The 20,492-nt window shown below is 38.1% G+C and overlaps 1 pseudogene across 1 annotated transcript in view; it reads left to right on the top strand.

The window, feature by feature from the left end:
* LOC309628808 (ras-related protein Rab-28 pseudogene) overlaps positions 1-20,492 on the top strand; it is a 457,231-nt pseudogene that overhangs the window by 297,873 nt on the left and 138,866 nt on the right. The window lies entirely within an intron of this gene.

Raw genomic sequence — 20,492 nt, 5'->3', positions numbered from 1 at the left:
CAAAAGTGCTATGAAGTGCCTCTAGGCCTACCTCAAATTTGGTGGCAATGATCAGAGCTGTCTGTGATTTATTTGTGGCCCAAGGATTGCCAGACACTCTCAGATCTACACTTAACGGAATTCAATGGATTGTTAGGCAGAAGCACCAAAGTAAAAATATGATGACTTTGGGGTTGGATTTAACTAGTTTTCAATCCTGGCTCTGATAATGGGCAAATTATTTAACTCTGGGTCTCAGTTTTCTCATTTGTCAAGTGGAATAGTACCTATTCTATGGAGTAGTTGTGATGATTAAATAGTACAGAATACTTCCAGTGGCTAAAGATTGAATGAGTCAAACGAATAAATGTCTAGCTCAAGAATGTGGTCAATAAATATGTTTCCTTTCACTTCACATCTCTCTGCTTGTGCTACAATTTCTACTGATTCGGTGCTTTTTCAGGAAATGATTTTCTAAGAATGAGCCTGTAATCCTAATTAGGTAACCACGATCTCAGATTAGAGTTTTTGGTACAATAGGGAGTAGTAGTTAAAAGCATAGACTCTGAAACTTTCCTGGGTGCAAAGCTCAGCTTTGATATTAGCAAGTGGAGTGACTGTGGGGCCTCAGTCTGTAAAATATAATCTCCTTCACAGAATGGATACGAGAATTACGTGAATTAATACATTTAGAGAAATTGGCACATAATAAGCCCTTTTTAATTTTTAAATTTTAATTTAAAAACTTTTTATTGAGATATATTTGACATACAACATTGTGTAAATTTAAAGTGTACAACAAAATTATTTGGTACATTCACATATTTTGCAGTATGATAGCCATTGTGCATTAGCTAACACTTCTATCACATCACATAATTATTTCTTCTAGTGGTGGGAATAATTAAGATCTAGTCTCTTAGGAAGTTTAATGTTTATAATACAGTTTTGCTGTCTATAATCCTTGTACTGTGTATTAGGTCTTCAGGGCTTATTTATTTATCTATTAGTTACAAGTATGTACCCTTAAACATCTCTGCCATTCCCCCACCTTCTAGTTTCTGGTAACCCTCTGCTTTTATGATTTGGATTTTTTTAGATTCCACATATACAAGATACCATACAGTATTTGTCTTTTCTATCTGACGTATCTCATTTAGCATAATGTCCTCAAGAACATTAGCTCAATATAAACCAAACCAAAGGCATGTAAAGTACTGCCAAGAAAAATACTCTTGAGTCAAAAGTCAGGGCCTTAGTCTCAACTTTACACCTGCTAGGTTTCTACATCAAGGTTTCCCGTTTATAAAATTAGATTAATATTACCTACCTGTCAAGCCTATTTTACAGGGACAAATTAAATGAGATGATGTAGATCAGATGATGAACATATTTTGAGCAATGTTATTATTAATATCTAGGACAGTATTATCTTAATTATTTAAAATCTACCAATATTATAAGAAAACCATTTATTAAGCAGCTATATACGCACTATTTTAAACTCTGCAGGGCTGAATTAAGTGTGCACTCAATCATATAACTACCAGATCAGGAAGACAAACAGCAGAGGTCTTCAGCTATGCTTCAGCTTATGCTTGATATCTTAATTTTCTCTTCTGGTTGCAACTTTTCTTTGGATAATTACTAACTTGTAAGGAATGTTTTCTTTTTTTTTTCTTTTCTTTTTTTTTACTTTAGATCCTGGCTTTTAAGGTTAAATTTGAAGGGTAAGCTCAAGGCACATTATTTTTTTTACTTTTTTGCTAGTAAAATGTAATATGAACCGAGTAGAAAAGCCACTTCCGCAGTAAAATATTTAAATTATTCTAGAAAAACTTAAAATTTCAAGTACTTTAACCTACTTAAAGGAACGAGTGCTTTGCTGGAATTAAGCCAACCCAATTAATTTCTGAAAAATACACTAGGGAGCTTCCCTGGTGGCGCAGTGGTTGAGAATCTGCCTGCCAATGCAGGGGACACGGGTTCGAGCCCTGGTCTGGGAAGATCCCACATGCTGCGGAGCAACTAGGCCCGTGAGCCACAATTACTGAGCCTCCGCGTCTGGAGCCTGTGCTCCGCAACAAGAGAGGCCGCGACAGTGAAAGGCCCGCGCACCGCCATGAAGAGTGGCCCCCACTTGCCACAACTAGACAAAGCCCTCGCACAGAAACGAAGACCCACACAGCCAAAATAAATAAATAAATAAATTAATATTAAAAAAAAATACACTAAAGATGTTTTTCTATATGCAAGAATGAAAGACGATAAGGCTGTGGACAGAATGTGGCTGAATTTTGGTGAATTAATCTGAACCCTCCCACCTTTACCCTTCCAATGCTCACTGCATGATTTCTTTCCAACCTCATTAACTTTAAAGTAAATGTCATGTATAAAGAAGATAAAAAGTGTTAGAAGAAGAACAAGGACTAGGGGGAAGAGAGAGGTTTTCAAGGTAAATAGCCTTGTATTGCTGCCTTCTATATGAAGAATTTAACTGTGTTCATTTTGGGAAGTTCTCTGAATTTATATGTGATGTTTAGATTCCTTATTTTTCTACATACAAGATTTTTTAGATTGTGCCATGCCCTGCAATTAAAAAAAAAATAAAGCCTACTTCTGTTATGGTCTGTGTGGTTGGTATTTCTTTTTAAACAGTGTGAGTCTGGATATACTCTAACTGTCCGTGATGCTATATAGCAAATTAACTCTCATTAGCTATGCTATGCTGGCTCATTTTTTCAAATTTGTCATTATTTGTACAGATTTAAACTAAAATCCTCTCCTTTCTTTACCTCTGTTTTATCTTTTCTTTCTTTCACTCCTCCTGCTATATTTTTAAGAAACCTTTTCGCCTTCTTCTAGACTTTTTTTCTTTCTTTCTTTCTTTCTTTCTTTCCTTCTTTCTTTCTTTCTTTCTTCCTTTCTTTCTTTCTTTCCTTCTTTATTTCTTTTTTCTTTCTTTCTGTCTTTTTTTCTTTCTCTCCCCCCTCTGCCCCTCCCTCCCTCCCTCCCTCTTTCTTTCTTTCTCCCTCCTTTCCTTCCTTCCTTCCTTCCTTCCTCCTTTTCAGTCTTCTATGGTTACAGGTTAGGGTAGTTAAACCCCAGTCATTATATATGTATTTGAATATATTCTATCTACAAATAATAACCTTCTGGGCATAATTTTGGATATATTTTAGAGTATTGTATGAATGTATGTTTGTATGTCTTTGAAGTGCAAACATGAATAGTAACTTTCTAAATGGCCATCTTCATGTTTTTATATACTCTTCTGGAAAATAATTTGTTGAGAATTTTAAAGTTTTTTAGAAGATACTGAATGTGATGGTTAATTTTATGTGTCAACTTAGCGAAACTATGGTGGCCAGTTGTTTGGTTAAACACTAGTCTAGATGTTGCTGTGAAGGTATTTTGCAGAAATGATTAACATTTATAATCAGCTGATTTTAGGAAAGGAGATTGCCTTGGTAATGTGGATGGGCCCCATCCAATCAGGACTTGAGAGCAGCAACTTAGGTTTTCTGGAGAAGAATAAATTCTGCCTGAAGACTGTGACATAGAACTCTTGCCGGAGTTTCCGCCTACCATCCTCCTCTACAGATTTCAGACTAAAAATTATAACATCTGGCATAACCTTCCAAGACTGAACCAGGAAGAAATAGAAAATATGAACAGACCAATAACAGGTAATGAAATTGAAACTGTGATTAAAAATCTTTCAACAAACAAAAGTCTAGGACCAGATGGCTTCACAGGTGAATTCTATCAAACATTTAGAGAAGGGCTAACACCCATCCTTCTCAAGTTCTTCCAAAAAATTGCAGAGGAAGGAACACTCCCAAGCTCATTCTATGAGGCCACCATCACCCTGGTACCAAATTCAGACAAAGATACTACAAAAACAGAATATTACAGACCAATATCACTGATGAATATAGATGCAAAAACCTCAACAAAATACTAGCAAACAGAATACAACAACACATTAAAAGGATCATACAACATGATCAGGTGGGATTTATCCCAGGGATGCAAGGATTCTTCAATATACGCAAATCAATCAATGTGATACACCATATTAACAAATTGAAGAATAAAAACCATATGATCATCTCAATAGATGCAGAAAAAGCTTTTGACAAAATTCAACACCCACTTATGATAAAAACTCTCCAGAAAGTGGGCATAGAGGGAACCTACCTCAACATAATAAAGGCCATATACAACAAACCCACAGCAAACATCATTCAACAACAAATGCTGGAGAGGGTGTGGAGAAAAGGGAACCCTCTTGCACTGTCGGTGGGAATGTAAATTGATACAGCCACTATGGAGAACAGTATGGAGGTTCCTTAAAAAACTAAAAATAGAATTACCATATGACCCAGCAATCCCACTACTGGACATATACCCAGAGAAAACCATAATTCAAAAATATACATGCACCCCAATGTTCACTGCAGCACTATTTACAATAGCCAGGTCATGGAAGCAACCTAAATGCCCATCAACAGATGAATAGATAAAGAAGATGTGGTACATATATATAATGGAATATTACTCAGCCATAAAAAGGAACAAAATTGGGTCATTTGTAGAGACGTGGATGGACCTAGAGACTGTCATACAGAGTGATGTCAGAAGGAGAAAAACAAATATCATATATTAATGCATATATGTGGAGTCTAGAAAAATGGTACAGAAGAACCTGTTTGCAAGGCAGAAATAGAGACACAGATGTAGAGAACCAACATATGGACACCAAGAGGGAAAAGCAGGGGGCAGGGTGATGGTGGTGGGATGAACTGGTAGATTGGGATTGACATATATACACTAATATGTATAAAATAGATAACTAATAAGAACCTGTTCTCTAAAAAAAAAAATTAAATTAAATTCAAAAAAAAAAATCCTACAACATCAACTCTTAACACTTACTTGAACTTCCACTGTATTTGTCTTCCTTATGAAATTTTGGACTTAACAGTCCCCACAATCATGAAAATAAATTTCTTAAAATAAGTCTCTCTTTCTCTGTATCTCTGTCTCTCTTTGTCTCTGTTTCTACATTTGTCTCTCTGTCTCTACATATATATAACACATATATGTGATATATGTGTATTATCTACATATCTTTATTTATATTTGTTTAAATATAAAATTGGTTCTATTTTTCTGGAGGATCCTGACTAACTGATTCACTGAGGCATATATCATAATATTCTAAAATTTTTATTAAGATTCGCTATTTGATTCAATTGATTATTTCCAGGGTCTCTTGCTTTTTCAGGAAGGAAGCTCTGGCTAGACTTGTGATTCACAAAACACCTTTCCTTGAAACATTCCTTCACAGGAAGCTGTCAGGAAATCTGGCTCACTCCTGTGATGCATGTTTAGCATCCGTGGCTCAGCTATGGGTCATGTAGTTTGAGGCTTAGTTCCAATATGTCTACTTTTGAAGATGAGGGGGATGCTGTTCAAGATGCTTTACAAAGGTACCCATACAGACCACACTCCTGCTCCTTACAGGCTCCACACAGTTCATTGCCTACTGAAATTATGGACTTTCTCCGCAATACACATTTCACTTATGGTTTCTATTTGCATAATACGTAAGTCAGAGATTTGTTTTGTTATTTTTCTAATCTTGAAAAATCATGAAGTAAACTATACTGTTATGATAAAATTATGACAAATAAAACAAATTTCAGTTCATTTATTCAACATGACATTTATCTTTGTTCTGGTTGCTATAACAAAAACCCATAGAATGGGTGGCTTATAAACATCAGTTATTTATGCCTCACAGTTCTGGAGGCTGGAAGAATGAGATCAGGGTGTCAGCATGTCAGTTTCTGGTGAGAACCCTCTTCTGGGTGGCAGACTGAGACTTCCCATTGTAGCCTCACAGGGCAGAAAGAGCAGAGAGAGAGGATGCAAGTTCTCTGGTGTTTTTTTTTTTTTTTATAAGGGCACTAATCCTGCTCATGAGGGCTCCATCCTAATTCCCTCCCAAAGGCCCCACATCCTAAGAGCGTCACTTTGGGGGCTAGAATTTCAACAAATAAATTTTGGGGGACACAAACATTCAGTCCATAACAATATTATATTCAAATCCTCAGGAAAATAGTCATATGGATGTTACATAATTATATTCTGGTACATCTGGTAAAAATATTGGATTATTGGAATTCAACTTGCCTAGGTTTACATAGCTAGAGAGAAGCAATGTCAATATTTGAGTCTGGATCTGGTCAGATTCCAAAACTCGTGAACTTTCTGTAAGTTACCAATAAAGCCAGGAAATTGATTTCTGGGGACAACGTTAGGTTAGGCCAGTGGCTCTCAGAGTGAGGTCCCAGGATGAATATCACGTTATACTCCATTCCAACATATTAACTAACCTAACATTGTCCACTTACATCCTACACTCTCTTGCTTCATGCAGGCAGATACTTGGCTTTGTATTTATTATGATGGATGAAAAATAATTCAGTGTTGAAAACAGAAGAGAAAATATCTCTCCAAAAATCTGACCCCACTAGAGTTTACTGCAGCTACTTCTGAGAAAAACTTAACATGTAGAGTTAGAATCCAGGCTGAACCTTCTCTCTCCCCTCAGAAAAAAATAATTTCCCCAGAACCAGGGCTAGGTGAGGGAGAGTGACTTGGGAGAGATGTGAGGCAAGTGACAAGGGTAGACCCAGAAGAAGAAAGGGATAGGTAATGTCTTGTCTCACAGAGGTCGCTTGCTACAGCTCGTAAACAGAAAAGAGATGCTTGTCCAGTGAGCCTAGTGAAGAGGAGGGAAAGGCACCCACAGAAGCTGAATGGCATGTATGGACATGGCATGTATAAGAAGGAGGGGCTCCAGAGGCAGTAACAGTGGAAGCAGAAGAGAAAGCAGGGCTAGTGGTGGTGATGGACTCCTCTGTCCAGACGAGTCTTGGAAGATGACCCAAGGATGAGGAGGGACAGACCCCTCCATGCCTGGCACCGTGTCAGCCTTCCCAACAACCTCACCAGGTTAGACACATCCCTGGAGAAGGGAAAACCTAGAATTCATTGTGATTAATTGTCATTTCAGTAAAATGTGGTTCGACATAAAAATGACACTGAGTAATAGAATATAAAGTCATGGTTCTTTTTTAAACTTTATTTTGAAATTATGTCAAACCTATAGAAAGATCGCAAGAGTAGTACAAAGAATTGCCTCATCCTATCTACCCTGATTCTGTATGTATTCTCTCAGCCTTTCTTGATATATGTATATACCCATTGTCATTTGTCTAGCCATTTGAGAACAAGTTGCAGTTGTGATGCTTCATTGCCCCTAAATATTACAGTGTTTACCTCTCTGAAACAAGGAAACTCCCTTATAGTACATTCTTACTGGCCTCCAAATGAGAAAATCAACAGTGATACAACACTACCATCCAATTCACAGACAGCATTTAAATTCCAGCAATTTCCTCAACAATGTTTCTTTTTCCTTCATGATCTAGAAACCCACATTGCATTTAGTCATCATGACTCTGGTTTTGTTCAGTCTAGAACAATTCCTCAGTGTTTCCCTGAGGATCTTGATAATCTGATCCTCAACATGCGTTCAAATGATGTTTTTTTTCCTAACCCCACTCAGGCCATGCATTCTTGGCAAAAATAGCACCAAAATCACACTGTGCCCTTCTCCGTTCATTATAATGGAGGCACAGAAGTTGAGTCATCCTACCACTAGTGATGTTAATTTGATCACTTGGTCAGGTTCATGTGTACCAGGCATCACAATTTCCCCCTTTGTAATTTATTAGTTTTCTGTGAGGAGAAATTCTGATAGTATACTACTCTCCTGTAACTTACCAAACCTCCAACCAGCCTTAGCATTCATTGATGACTTCCTTCTGAATCAGCCATGAGTCTACAATAGTTGTCAAAGGAGTGATTTTCCATTTTCATCATTCTGTCTTCATTTATTAGTTGTCATTCTACTATAAGGAAGAACTTTTCCTTTTTGTCTATTTATTCATTTATTTATTATTTATTTGTTTATATTATATGGACTTATTTTGTTATTTTTTAGTTTATTATTTATAGACTTACAAAGTCGTATTTTGTTCAATGAGTTAGTAATCCATTACTCTTGTTAATTATTTTGATACAAATTGTTATAGATTTGTCTTCCCAAGCTGACTCCTATGTCTTTTTTGCATTTTCTTGATATTTGGCATAACAAGATGTTCCAGGCTCATCTTGTTTTTGCCTCATCCCAGCCCTGGAATCAGCCATTTTTCTAAGAGGCTCTTGGTTCCTTTTGATGGAGGATGGTATTCAGAAACCAAGATCTGGGTATTCGACATGATCATTGCTACTGGGATGGCATTGCTTCAAGGACCTCTCAGAAAGCAGAACTAGGAAATACATGTACATATATTCATATATCTCTGTATATTGTTACATGTATCTTAGAATTGTAAAAAAGAATTCATACTAATATGTCTTACTTAAACTCTCCTGAAGATTCTTTCTATCCTTCTCTCTGTCCATGTCTGTAAATCTCTTCTCTGACAGTGAGAAACCCCCCCCCCACCCCCACCACACACAACACACACACACTAATTTGCTCAATCTCCCAACCACGTGGGCTGCCTCTGCAGCTGCCAGCTCTGCAGATCTCCCAACTCACAAGGCTGCCTTGGCTTCCAGCTACCGAGCTGATGCATCTATGCTGCACCCTCACCTGTTTGCTGGCCTGCACCAGCTGACCCTCTGTGCTGAGAATATATTTCTTACACACCTGATTTTTATGGGCACTTATGTGTTTTTTTCAGAATTATTACTTGTCTGAAACTCTAAATCAAGTCTCATTTAAAATAATACCTTCTTCTTGAAATCCTCTCAGATCCTCCAAATGGGAATAGCTCCTTCCTACTTTTTGTCTTTCCCATTCTCACATCTGTCCTCAGGGCATTAGGTCTTTGGGAGACCACGTATGCCATTGGTTGACTGGATACATCTTGCCTACTTATTTCTGGCAGTTGTTTCCCGTGAAACAATGGGAAATGGATGAGTTCTCTTTCTTTTCTCCATGTAATCTTTGAACAGATGTTGTTGATGACCTGGCTGCTCACAAACACTGCACTGTATCTGCCTTTCCATTTTCATTGCCCACAGTTGCATCCAGTGTGTTCTGTGTATTTATGCCTGGTCTCTTAAAGCTGGCCCTATTCTGGGGATGCTCCTCTTTGCCCATATTTGGACTAATCTTCTCCCGACTCCTGTAACCATTCATCTCAAGATCTCCAAAGCTTACAAAGGGTCAGCCTCTTCTGGGATTGGTGTTTAATGCCTTTGTCACAAAGTGTATGGTTCTCCTAACAGTTGTGCACACATCTCACATTAAACTGTAAGTTCCTCAATTGATTTTTACGTACTCTATAGAACATAAACCAAAGCCTTGCATGTGAAAGGGACTCAACTGATATTTCCTAAATTTGAGTACGTGATAAACTACTTTTCTCTGACATCTCACACTAAGATAATTCTGTATCTGGCTTATTAATTTGTGGCTAGGATTTGGTTTAATGATTAGTTCTAACATTATAACTCTACCCAGCCTAACGTGGTCCAGTGTAGCATAGCGTGACACAGTGCAATTCAAGAAAATTTCTTGAAAACAATTAAAAATGATGTATTTTTTTATATTCAATGCATTTATTTGCTCTTTATTTGGAACTTCCAAAAGCCTTGGATTAATGTTAAAGTAATTTTCTAGAGAAAACCACATTTAAGGAAACAAATTATTGATTTCTTTCAGGATTCTCAGTTTCCATAATCCCAGAGTTTTTCACCCATTTGACAAATTAGAACATCATACACTGAATTTTATTGGCCATTCACATGTTTTCCAGGCTATGCCTTGTTATTCAGAGGATAAATTCATAGTTCAGAGACATTCATTCTCACTGTAAACACTTTAAAATATAATATGTAAAACGCTAATTGTTTTTTAAAAGTTGCCATGTGTTAAATAACCTACTTACTGGACAATATAGAAATACTTCAAATAAATATAAAACTAAAATAATATTCTATGTACTTCATCTCTGGAACCTGCAGGTCAACTGATGTTCAATTTTGTTTCTTGTGGGCTTTTTCTGATAGCCTAGTAAGAACCTTAGAGGTAAATTTATAGTTATAATTTGAGCTCTGTGTGCAACTGTTGTAACTCCTGTTTTTAAGACATTTTCCTTAAAAAATGGATGTGCAATTATAGTATCTATCTGAGTTGCATGCACAGAGAGGGTCTTAATATTTGGTCATTTAGTACATTTCAACATAAAGACTTGCTCATGCCCAAATTACTACTAAAGCAGGCTCTTTATCAGTCCAATGTTCCATCCACTTAAAAACTGGATATACACTGAGAATTTGGCCACCATTAAGCCCTTGCTGCTATGAACTGTTCACTTAGTAAGAACTTGACATGAGATGGGTAAATGAATAGGTTTTCTTGGGTTTCACTTTTGTTCCTCTCTTCTTGTTCATCTCTTTACATTTGTGAAACTCATTCTTATTTTAAGATTCTTGAGTACACAAGAGAAACTGCTCAGTAGTTCCATATGCCTTTTCAATGGAAACAGCAAGATTTTTGCTAGAAGCGCTAGTTTTAATGGAGCTCGTTTTAAAAATATAGAATATGGCAGAATCTTTAAGAAAAAAGGAGAACCTTCAGGTTTTCTTTTTTAATTAAAAAAATTAAAAAAATTTTTGGCTGCATTGGGTCTTCATTGCTGCACGCGGGCTTTCTCTAGTTGTGGTGAGCGGGGGCTACTCTTCATTGCGGTGTGCAGGCTTCTCGTTGTGCTGGCTTCTCTTGTTGCGGAGCACAGGCTCTAGGCGCGTGGGCTCAGTAGCTGTGGCTTGCAGGCTATAGAGCGCAGGCCCAGTAGTTGTGGCGCATGGGCTTAGTTGCTCTGCAGCATGTGGGATCTTCCCAGACCAGGGATCGAACCTGTGTCCCCTGCATTGGCAGGTGGATTCGTAACCACTGTGCCACCAGGAAAGTCTGAACCTTCAGTTTTTTCACAAGCACTGTCACCATGGGTGATTCCATACTTCATATATCAGGTCAAACACCTAAAAGAACACATAAAGCTGAAAATTGGAAATAAAATCTTTTACTTTTTTGTCAATTAGTATAACATAATCCTGCATTTTGACAGTCATCCAAATTTGCTCTGTAGGACCCTTGAAAGACAGAAGAACCTACACTGTTTTTCATATTTTGGTGTGAAAACTCAGATTTAGTTACCATGATGGTTTCCTCCTCTGCCTAGGTAGACCAGGTATCTTCACAGTCGCTATTTTAAAGTTTGTCTATAGACCATATGAACAGGAATTAATAATAACCCAGAACAGGGTTTGGCTTACCATGGAGTAAGTTTTCAATAAATATTTGTTGGCTTGAAATTGCCTTGTGAGGCACTGATGAGAAACCATCAGATATCGATGCTGTCTGCTGACCTTTATTCACAGTCGCTTTCAAGTCAGACATCAAGCCTGCTTTCCATTCTCAGTCTGGAGAACCTATTATCCTTAAAGGCTTTGTTTGCAAAATACATTATCAGTAAAAGCAAAATACGCCATTAGAAAAATAGTGTGTTTACACGGAACTCACTAAACTATTTTACACAGTAGTAAAAAATAAAACCAGTCATGTCTCCTCTTCCCCTATAATGTGAGATACTGCAAATTTCTAGGCGTCAAAAACCATAATAAATGTGCCCCAGGGAAACCATAATACCTCTAAAAATTCACATATGTATTCTCACCAGAAAAATTTGCCTTTGCTTCATTGTGTTGGAACAATCATCCAAGTTTTCTTGCAAAATAAACATTACGTACGGTACCTAGAAGGCTCAATTGTTGGATGTAATTTTAAGTTCAATAACATACCGTAAGGGGAAACACTCACAGTTGGAATTAGAAATTCTGTTTTACTTGAAGCTTTGGATACAGGTTGAACTGAAGACAGAAATTATGGCGTAAGTCTTATCAAAATTGGGTTGTTACAATGTTACAAAAAACTAATTGTGCCAGTCTTCTGACTATCCAATAAAGAAATGACCGTAAAAGAGAGCCCTTGCTTAGAACACAACATAGTTTCCACAGCTAACAGTACTTATTAGTAAAAACCCACCCATATTCCTTTCATAAGTCATAGTTGTTTTTGTTTTTTTTTTTAAAGGGTTTTTTTTTAGAGGGAAGGATTTTTTATTTATTTACTTATTTATTTATTTTTGGCTGTGTTGGGTCTTCGTTTTGTGCGAGGGCTTTCTCTAGTTGCGGCAGGCGGGGGCCACTCTTCATTGAGGTGCACGGGACTTTCACTATCGCGGCCTCTCTTGTTGCGGAGCACAGGCTCCAGACGCGCAGGCTCAGTAGTTGTGGCTCACGGGCCTAGCTGCTCCGCGGCATGTGGGATCTTCCCAGACCAGGGCTCGAACCCGTGTCCCCTGCATTGGCAGGCAGATTCTCAACCACTGCGCCACCAGGGAAGCCCCATAAGTCATGGTTTATTTCCAATTTAGTAAAACTCTGAAGAATGAAATGAGGCCTTGCTTTTAGGACATTATTCCAACGTACTAGCCATTCAAGAAACTTGTTGCCGAGTTCCATCGGTAGCGGGAGTGGAGAGCAGACCCCCGTGGGCCCAGGGCAGCCCTGCCGCCGGCCAAATTACCGTCACACCGCGAGGAGCGCAGCTGCCCGGGTCCGCCCCCCGCCCCGCCCCGCCCCGCTCCCCGCCGCGCTCCCGCCGCATACGTGAGCTGGGAGGTCGACACCTCGCGTCCGCGCCTCCCCGCTTCAGTGCGGCGGACACCAAGCCGGGCACCATCCACATCCGCCGCGCCTGCCGGCGGGCACCATCCACATCCGCCGCACGTGCCGGCGGGCACCGCAAGAGCAACGCGGGGAAGGTTTCGAGAATATTCACTGTAAGAAAAGGATATGGTTTCCTCAACAGGAAGGACTCCAAGGAAGATGTATTTGTACAGCCGACAATTACCCAGGAAGTCCTCTCGCGGTGTAGGGGATGGAGAGACTGTGGAGTTTGTGTTGGAGAAAAGATTGCAGGGGCAGTCAATGTGCAGCAGAGCGGAATTCTTCTAGAGGCGTTCCCTGTCGCAGGGGATGCAACACAGTAACCAGCAGAATGGCCAGAATGGTGAGAGTGGGGGAAAGAGTGAAGGATGGAAGATGCTCCCCAAGGCCAGGCCGCACAGCGCCGGCCCTGCCGCAGGCCACGGTGCCCACCCCCCTGCGGAGACGCTTTGGGCGCCATCGCGGTGCTCCAGCCCTCCTGTGCAGGGAGAAGGAATGGAGGGTGCTGCCAACCAGGGTGCCCAGGAGCAAGGTAGACCAGTGAGACAGAAAGTGTACCGAGGTTAGAGATCGCGATTCCGCAGATATCACGAGGGATGAAGAAAGGAAGGCACAAGACACCAGGAGTAAGTAGAGCTAAGTTCTAGTTCCAGTTCTGTCCCTTGTTCGTTGTATAACCTGGAACAATTCATGTCACCCTTTTGGGTCTCAGTTTCCTTTCACGAGGGAAATAATTGGGAAAATGAGCTCTAATATCCTTTCTTGCTTTAAAATTGGATAAATTGTGTTCATCACTATTGTTTTTGTGCCCAAGCGTTACCAATGAATTTCACATGAAATTAAAACATAAACTTATTCTATGTTTTAAAAAAGGTCATCATTTTGAGTATTAGTGAAGAGGAAATAAAGGATGGAATTAAATTTATTGCCTGTCTTCATGACCCAGAGCTTCAGATACCCTAGAGGTCATCTGAGCAACCCATCTGCACAATGGGAGCACCACTTCCCCATTTGCTAGTGGACAAGGAGGTGTGCAAGTCAGCCCACTCCACTTGCCCAACTGTGCTGGCTCTTCCCCCGTTCTCTTTTCCTCTCTATTTAGTATGTCATGTTCACTTTCTCATTCTGTTAGGTGGTACTGGATTCACTCTTGCCTCACTCTGTCTTCTTGGTTGCTACTTGATTTCAAAGTGCTTTTGCCTAAATTTATTTAACTCTAAATTTATTTATTTAAATTGATTTATTAATTTATTTAATATCAACTCTGTCTACATCCTACCTATAACTTGAGTGGCAGGGGGTAAATAAAACATATTGAAATCCTTGGAGACCAGGTTTAAATAACCGTGAGGTATTATTGATAGGTCATTCAGCTTAAAGAAGTTGACTACTCTGAGTTTTGCATATGTTAGCAACCTATTTGGAATGATTGCAATGACATTTATGTATGACTGACTCTGAGAATCTGGCCTTAGGGACCGTTTGGAAAAGAGCATAGTTCGTTTAATTGAAATTTCTGTCATAATTTCCCATGTCAAAGCAACTAAGTTTACATTCAGTGGTAGTTGTTGAGCTTAGAAGAAACAGAATGTTTGAGTTTTTACACAATGCATGTGACTGTGAACATCAGTCTGCCAAAAAAGGTATAAGTAGCATCATACATGGAGCCTGACTTGTGCAGGAAAAACCACCAGACAGAAAGGGAATTATTTAAAATATTGGGGTTTTCCACATTGGTTCTTCTTTGCCTTAAGGGAAAGAAGCGGATGTAAAGACATCTGGAAAACTTTCATAAAGTGAGGATTTTACTTATCTACCTCTGGGTAGATAGCTTTAATTTCCAGACTCTTTAACTGTAATGGGAATACATTTGCTCATCACTCTGTGGGGTATTGTAGGAGAGAGGGAGGGCAAGACCTATTACAAATAACAGCCCAGTGTGGCTACATCTTCCACATGCTGAAATTAAAGGTTTCTTAAACTGGAGAATGCAAGGGTACCTAAGAGACTTATTTATGTAGTAGTGGATATTAAACCTAAGCCCTTTTGTCCATTCTGTAGTGTAAATAGGAGAACATTTTTTCTGTTTTTCCATCTGGATATGTTTGCTGTGATAGATCACTGACATGACTTTAATGTAAGGGAAGAATATATTTAAAAAAATATACAACAGCAAAAAAAAGAAGATTGAAGCGGGACCTGTGATTAGGATATGTAGAGTAAGGGTTCTTCTTTTTAGCTCTTCACTCTTTTGTTGCATCTGAAGATTTTACTTTTGTGCTGATTTGGGAATTTCTGCTTGCTTTTGTGTGTCTCTTCTTCTATTGATGGTCTTAAGCTTTAGAGTTTTTGCAACTGAATTACAGCTTTATTTGTAGACTTGTGTGCTGAGTGCTATTGGACTAGACCAGAGGTTCTCAAAACACTGGTGTGAGAGGTAAAGAGCAGAAAGTGTGGGAAAAAATTTCTTTGATAAACAGGCAGGACTGTCACTAGCGGTTTCAAATATAAGGAAGAGGCTTTAGTTGTTGAGTTCTACAGCTTGTATGTTGGCTTCTATTATTCATGGGAGGACTTGCTGACAATACTTAGGGAAAACTTAGAAATTGTATGTATGGAATTTTAGCAACATAGATTTTGAAGTGCTTTTGAAGGTAAGAGTTATTTAAGAAGAGCACAGACTGCAGACAAAAAAAAAAATATAAGGTGAACTTTAATTTTGCACAAATGACCTGCAAGTTATAGTCTGTTTTAAATTGTTTTTGGGAAATATATATTTATTTGAAACCTATTCCCCACCTTTCAATCTGATGCAAACTTCAGTCATTCTACCTAGAATTACTACTGTCAGTTCTCTAATTACATGCAAAAAATAAAATGGAGTGAAAGTTTTAGAACTGCTAAACCTTAGAGCTTGAGTTTCTAAAATGTTCTGGGTTGTTTTAGTGGAATGCCAGGATATACAGTGTCATGAATGAGCGTCTGTTGGCTTGATCTTTCTACTGTTGAGCACATTCCTTATTTTTTTCAGCAAAACTTTGTCTCCTGCTCCTTGTTTGTTAGTTTTCTTTAAGTTATTGTGATTTTCGTTGTGGATGAGGAGGAAAAATTCAAAGATATATTACTCTCCTAGTACACCAATAGCTTAGAAGAAGCCACATCATTTAGGAGCTTCCTGATAAGCTGACCTCAAGAATTCCTGAATTTACAGAATCATTTCAGGTTAACTCCACTATTTTAGAAGTGGGTTGCATACGTTTATCTGATTTCTTTTGATTTTCATTTTCAGTGGTATGCATTTTATGTAGTTAACAAGTTATGGTTTCTTTACTATTTACTTGGACTGCAGTGCATTGTAGTATATATTCCTCATGGTGGAACAGTTTCCAGATGGCCTATGTATTGTGTAATGGTATATATATATATATATATTTTTTTTCCTAATATGGGGCAAGCAATAACCATTTTTAAAAGAAGGTGGGAATACACAACAAGTATGTCTTTAGGCACTCATGCTTTGGGTGACTTTCCTATCTTGTCTACTCATCAGTGACTTGTAGACTCATCTAGTAGGGATGGGCAAAAAGCAAAACTAGAAATATTTCTCTCTAAGAAGCAAAATGAAAAAGAATGTCTAACACATAGAGCATCATGCAATTTCCCCTTGAAATGCCAATAGAAAACATCTAGAGTAAAGAGAAAATGATCATGAGACCTCTTACTTGACCCCTGTGGGTGGCTTTTGTTTCTAAACTCCTTAATTATAACAAGAATTGTCTTAGTTAAGCTATCTTCGACATTGATGGGGGAAGAAAAGGCCATTAATTTCTAGTTTTATATGTTTAAAACCATTTACTTACTCTTTTCTCATCTTTCCTTCAACCTAAACATTATGTTGACTTTGATATGTAATTCTTGTTTCATTATAAAAAGGAGCACATAGTATATGAAATAAGTTGCTCTTCATTTTAAGTGTCAATTTTATTTGTAATTATTATGTAGTTAACATGTTAATGATGTATGTTTTAGGTTTTTATTACTTAGAAACTTACAAATTACTTTTTTAAGAATGTATTTCATAATTACTAGGCTAGGTTATTTTGTGGTATGTCAAAATTCACTGAAATAAAATTAGAAAATTGAAAAGAATCTGTTATAAGTCATTTGCAACCAATTATGAAGACTTCCAAAATACTGTCTCATAGAGACACAGATGTGGTGACAATAGTAGAGGCCACATAGAATAACATATGGCTAGTCATTTAAGGGAGATAGTCCCATCTAGATAGGTCTGTTATCTGTTAAATTGTTTGCGCCTTCATTATAAATTCTGTAGATTGTTTATTCAGTTTTTAGAGAGGACAGTCTGGCCATATATCTCACTTAGAATGTACATGTTTATGAAGCTATATAGCACTACATTTTGAAGAGAGTGATCTTGGTCTCTCTTTTTTTTTAAAAGGCAGTTTTCTGAGACTATTGTCCCTGCAGCAATCAGTTTATACCACTAGGGGTCAGTCTACATGAACAGATGTCCATGTATATCACTTAGGTGTCCAGTTTTAGGACAGTGTTATCATTTGATTTCATGCAGGGTCTTTTCATTTGGGGATAGAAGAATCTCCTTGGACACTTACACGGTAATATACAGCTTCTTGCATCCTGAATTTTCTAGCTATACTCTTGACAGGACATTTCTCGAAGGATTTCAATATACAGCTTAACTGTTCTTTTCCCTTACCTGTCTCGTTTCTCTTCTCTCTGATGTCAATTCAGAGCCCTCATCTAATTTAATATGCAAGAACAAGAGAATGGCTGACAACAATGGAATCATAGGTCAGGGTTTTCCCCAAACCGTTATGAATGGGACTGAAGATGACAGTTGCTCACGGAATGACTGGATTTGGAGGGTGACTGACATGTGGGAGTTATGTATGAGGGTGGCTTTTTAACTATGGTGCCTTATCAAACTGCTGGTTTCTGTTACAGTATTTTTTTTCCCACATTTCCTCTGGTATCTGGAAGACAGTGAGGTCTGTCTTCCTCACTGCATTTTAAGTCCTTCCCAGGCAGGGGCTATATCTTACCCATCTTTCTTCTTCCAGTACTTAGCACAATGTTTGACACATAGTTGGCACTGATTGTGGTTTTTGAACTGAACTGAACTCAGTAAGTACTAATATGCCAGAATGACCTACTACATAGTTATTTTTATTGGTAGAGAAATATTAAACATCAATGGAAATACCCATGGCATGATGGCCAAAAATAGAATGACCCATTCTTCTTTTTCTTTCTAAAGAAGAAGAATGTACATAGTTTAAAGTAATTGGGACAATTTGGAACTCTTATCAAGCTAATAATTGTTCTGAGAAAAGAGAAATGCCTCTAATTTTTAGGTAAAACTCAGAAATATTCCCATCTTTCTCCGAGGAGGGCATTCTTGTTAGTTTGGAGACAACAAGGCTTATTTCTCAGAACAGCCTTCATGTTAAGTATAGCATCACACTGGCCATGTTAGAAAATTAGTTTAAAATCATAGAATCCGGCTTTCAGGATTGGAAAGAAACTTATTGTTTGTTTAGCTCACATCATTGTGAGAAATATTATTCCCTTTTAAGCATAATGAGCACCAAAGTTTGTTAAAAGGGTGATGGCTTTAGTAATGATACTAAATGATATATATGTGTGTATATATATATGTACTTATACTAAATTATGTACTTATTATGCTGTGATCAAAAGTGAGGTTCAACGTGTGACCACTGGGAGTCACTGTGTAGCTGTCACAGCTAAGGAGGCCCCCCACACCATCCGCACCAGCTTGCTGGGCTGCCGAGGAGACAACACACTCACCTCTTTTCCCCAACCACTGGCATTTATCCATTTGCCAACCGGTAGTTAGTAAGTGTCCACAGAGAGCTGGGTGCTGTGTTAAATTAAGCAACACAGTGAGAACAAGCTGCCGGTGTGGCTAGTCCTGTTTCCCCTCTCCCACCCGCCTCCCCAGCAAAGCTCTTTAAATCTCCCTTATGATTTATGTTTTATTTCTTTATTATTATTTATACATTTATTTATGAGGTTTTGTCTTTCCTACTAGAGATCCTTGAGAGAGAGGTCTACATTTTTATTTTGTAATTGTTAATCCCATTGACCGGTTTGTAGTAGATCCTTGTTACATGTTTGTTGAGTGACTGGATGCTATGCCAGTTATTTCCTCTTGTTCTTTTGATTTTGCTGTGATTTCTTCTTGACTGCGCTACTATCCAGTTATTGCCACCTGCCCTGCATCACTCCCTGCTCACTGTCCTTTAATGCTGTTGCAATAATGAAATGGTTATAGGTGAACACTTTTCCTCTCATATCAATTATTCTTCCTTCCTCATTCTGCTGTAACAGTTTAGAGGTCTTGTTTATACCACATCAGAAGTGAATGACATCAGTTATCAGTGGCAGCATTAACAGTCTCACTTTTGTTAGTGGGAACTAGAATTGAACAATGTGTGGAAGACACCATAGGAATTTAGAAATGTGAGTGATTCCATTTAGATTAGATCTGTCATGACTGACTCTAGAAAATTGAATTTTGCCTCTGGCTTTGAAGTAATGAGACATTCCATTCTCTGGAATGGAGAGCAGAGGACGTTTTGGGGAGAGATGTTCAGTTATGTCTTGGCAATAAGGAGAAGAATTTATGTCTAAAAATGAGAACATGTGTGGGGGGAAGTGGGAAAAACTATCAAAGAGGTAGTGAGTCCATTTTGTGAAATACCTAGGATGTATTTCTAATCATGAGTTTTGGGACCGTAATATTGAATAGATCATGCTTAAAATTGGACCTTGAAGGCCACTTCTCATTTTATATCTTAATCTTCTTGCTAGAACAACTGGGTGTTCTCTGTAGGTACTACATCTGGAGTTATCATATCCAGTAATTTTCTCTGACACTTGCTATTACTAACAATACAAGTCTAAATATTGCCAGAGGGTCTCAACTTTCTTGCAGAAAAGTTGGCATTTCATCCAAAGAACCTTTGCTTTTGCAGATGACAACTGCTGGAACATATGAGACCCGAAGGTGACCCAGTGTTTGGACACCTGATTTGTTACAAAGAGAGCATAGAGCTCCAAGTCATATCACAGATTTTCCATTTTTCCTTTGGCTTCCATTTTAAAAAAATATTCTCCTGGAAAACTTTCTGCCAGACTAGGAACCACAGATGCCGAACTTATGTGATAAAACATTGAGGCCCTTGAGGATAAATTGGTGACAGGGAAAAGTTCCTTGTTGAATTAATTAAATTTGCATCTTTAAATATTTTAATTATTAGGTAAGTAGAAATGTGTGCTTAGAGTATAATCAGTAGTATAATTCTATTTTTATTCTATTCACTCTTTTCTTAACTTCTCTCCTTCATGCTATGTTTAAGGATTGCCAGTTCAGGGGAACAACCCTTTTTTCCCATAATTGAGAACCAACCTTTATTCCCATAATTGCATAGAGACTTCTGTTCTTGTTAATGCCAATAAATTTTTAGTCCCATTAGGGGAAATGGATCTTTATTTTTGTGAAAGTTGTAGAATGAGATGGCTGGAACCTCACAGGTAATAAAGACAAACTGATT

This window comes from Balaenoptera borealis (assembly GCF_965194805.1).
Source record: "Balaenoptera borealis genome assembly, chromosome: 5".
Taxonomy (NCBI): Eukaryota; Metazoa; Chordata; class Mammalia; order Artiodactyla; family Balaenopteridae; genus Balaenoptera; species Balaenoptera borealis.
The sequence above is the reverse complement of the archived record's forward strand: the minus strand, read 5'-3'. Positions and strand labels throughout refer to the sequence as shown.